Source organism: Jaculus jaculus, chromosome 8 (genome assembly GCF_020740685.1).
Source record: "Jaculus jaculus isolate mJacJac1 chromosome 8, mJacJac1.mat.Y.cur, whole genome shotgun sequence".
Classification (NCBI taxonomy): domain Eukaryota; kingdom Metazoa; phylum Chordata; class Mammalia; order Rodentia; family Dipodidae; genus Jaculus; species Jaculus jaculus.
The window spans coordinates 122,119,233-122,122,390 of NC_059109.1; the positions used below are offsets into that span (position 1 = coordinate 122,119,233).

Below are 3,158 nucleotides of genomic sequence, written 5' to 3' on the forward strand. Positions count from 1 at the left end.
ATGAGAAAGATTAAGGAGGGGAGAATGAGAGAAAGAGAGAGAGATTGAGAGAGGGAGAGAGAGAGAGAGAGAGAGAGAGAGAGAGAGAGAGAGAGAGAGAGAGAGTCTGAATTATAGGGAGACCTGAGCTAGTCTTCCTGACAAGGGCCCCAAGGCTGATGATGAGAAGCAGTCATCAGAATTGAACACTGAGCATGCTCCGGAGTACGCTGTCAATGTGTTCTCTGATAATAAGTGACGGGGAGTGGCTAACCTTCTACCTCCATCCTGTCTGCTTCCTCATGGGGTGGGATTTCCAGGCTCCTTGGGCTGTGGAATGTAACGGATGGGGAATCCATCTTCGAATATGAAATATGGATTATAGCTTCAGCTCTGTCCATTACCAGTAGCATAGCTTTAGGCAACTCCACTAATTTCTCCGAGCTTCTCATCTGTAAAATCCAGCTAATAGTATCTGCCATATAGACATTATAAATGAAGTCATGGGTATGAAAACATCTGGCCCAGTGCCTGGCACACAGTTGGATCTCCAGCAATCTTGACCCTTTCATCCATCTCGAAGCGCTGATGTGCTTTGGAGGGTAGGGGGGACTTCAGCTGTGTGTTCATAATGAAGTAACATGCCAGCATTGCAGGTCTGGGCCATGGCTGTTGAGTTTCTGTTCTACTTGACTGTCTAGCAAGGGTTTGAATAAGCACAAAGTCTGAGTAGAAATGAAGCCCATTTTTAATCTTCAAGCTCAGCACATGGAAAGAAGACTCTAGAGAGATCATGTCTGCTGCCCATGTTCACTCTCCATGAAAGGGAGAGAAACTCATCCACACACAGGCCTTGGAAAATTTGACTTTACATTAATGCATTAATTAGTCTGTTGCATGGTGGGAAGTCAGGGGTGTTTGTAGAGCAACAAGGTTCTCACATGCCCAGGTTTCTCTTATAATTAAAACCATCCCGAAAAAAATCTCTAGACTTCATGTATCCAGAAGTGGATGGCCGAGCATCTTAAGTTATCTAGAGTACAGCTCAGCTCTGGGAATAGTAACAGGAATTCTCCTTCCCCAGCACACTAAAACCTGATCTCACCTAACTTGTACACCCCGAAGGATCACTCTACTTACTCACAGAAAGAAACAGAAGTTCTTCATTTGGTGTACTTAGTCTCATATTAACTATAATTTTAGTGAGGAAAATTTTATAACCTAGAGATTAGAAGTTAGGTTAGAAGAGATGGTAGGTCCAAATTTCCTGTAAGCCTCACATTGAAAGGAATGTAAGAACCACAGGGTGGGAAGGGATATCCAGAGACATTGTCCCCACTCCCACAGTGACTGACTGCTGCTCTCACAACTCATAACCCCAAATCCCATCGTGAATCACACTAAGGAGGGCCCTCAGAGGGGTGGGGTCAGGGAGTAGGGAAATGATGGTACCAACCTATGATGTACCCATACGAAGTTTCTACTTAATAATAACAATAATAATAGTAAAAGGAGCTATTTGCTGGCCAGTCTCACGGGGACAGGATGGGGAAGCCAGCATGATGAGCCTGTTCCACTCCAGACACTACTTCTCCCTCGCCTACCTACCTTATCATCACATAAAAGTGTGGCATCCTGCACAGCGTCTTCTGGAAATGCGTCCAGGTCCGGGTCAACGACCTCTTTGTGCCACTATGCAAGATGCTGCTCCTGGCCACTTTCTTCCCCACTTGGGAAGGTGGCACCTATGACTTCATTGGGGAATTCATGAAAGCTAACGTGGATATGGTAGACCTGATAGGCCTAAACCTTGTCATATCCTGGAAGGTAGGCAAGGGGGAGAACAAGATCACAGTTGCTGGTCGAGGCTGGGTCACCACAGAGCTCATTATATCCCGCTGTATTCCTCTCTGCTCTCTGGGATGGAGCCTTGGGCATTGAAATAGACTGGAAATGCATCCAGATGAGCATGGACTGCAACATCAGTCTGGTCCACTACATTGTTACATCTGCCCAGGTCTTGATGAAAACATGTTCTGAACTATACCTTACCTCCTAGACAGCTGTCCTCCTCTTGATGGTCTTTTGCTCTCTACAAGGCCTTTGTCATGGGGACCTTGGTCCACTTCTGTGCTCCCAGGACAGCTGGACAAAACTACTGGCCTGAGCACTGGTGACTGGCACCTTGGGCCTCTGAGTCACCATTGTCAATGTGCACTCCAAGGTTTGGTAGCACAGAGCTTTTTGTTTGTTTGTTTTGTTTTGTTTTTGAGGTAGGGTCTCTCTCTGGCACAGGCTGACCTGGAATTCACTATGTAGTCTCAGGCTGGCCTCGAACTTATGATGATCCTCCTACCTCTGCCTCCTGAGTGCTGGGATTAAAGGCGTGCGCCACCCTGTCTGGGTACCTCCAGGTTTTAGTGAAGTAAAAAATCCATATTTGAAAAGTTTTAGAAAAAGCAGTATTTCCTGAATGTTGGAGAGTAGAGAGAGAGAAGGTGACAGGGTAATTTCAGAAGTGAACTCTTTGGAGCTATTTTATGTAGGTGAAAATCATTTCCTGAACCTTGTTGGATTTATATCACTGTATCTGATCACAGTCATTCATACTTCTATGAAGCTCATGCATGTTTCCTGGAAAGTTTTAATGGTTTTTAAGAAGGGAGGGTATTATTCAATTCATCTTAGAAAGAGGTCTTTCCGGCATACCTTATTACCTGTTAGTTATCATGGAATAAAGTATGCCTATCATATGGAACATACATGGCACAGAAAATTCCCTTTCTTGCTACGGTCAGATTTTGGGAGCATCACAGTGTCATCTCTGGTTTGTTTTGTTATCTATACAAAAATGACAACTTCCTATTTAAAAAAGGAATTTAAAAACCATTTTTCATCTATCTAAAACAGAATTCCCCTTCCCTTGTTTGTGAAATGTGACATACAAATTCATTCCTTCCATTTCTTTTCCACTACAAATATCTGGACTTTGACTAGAACTCATTTCAGGCTGGATTTTCAGAGACTTAGTACTTTTTAAAAAATATATTTTATTTCTTTATTAGAGAGAGGGGTGGGGAGAGAATGGGTGCTCCAGGGCCTCTAGCCGCTGCAAACAAACAATAGACAGATGTGCTGCCTTGTGCATCTGTCTTATGTGGATACTGGGGAATCAAACC

General features: G+C 44.0%; 1 pseudogene; it reads left to right on the forward strand.

The window, feature by feature from the left end:
- The first annotated feature begins 1,541 nt into the window (after positions 1–1,541).
- LOC101600785 lies at positions 1,542–2,212 on the forward strand (annotated as a pseudogene).
- Positions 2,213–3,158: the final 946 nt, after the last annotated feature.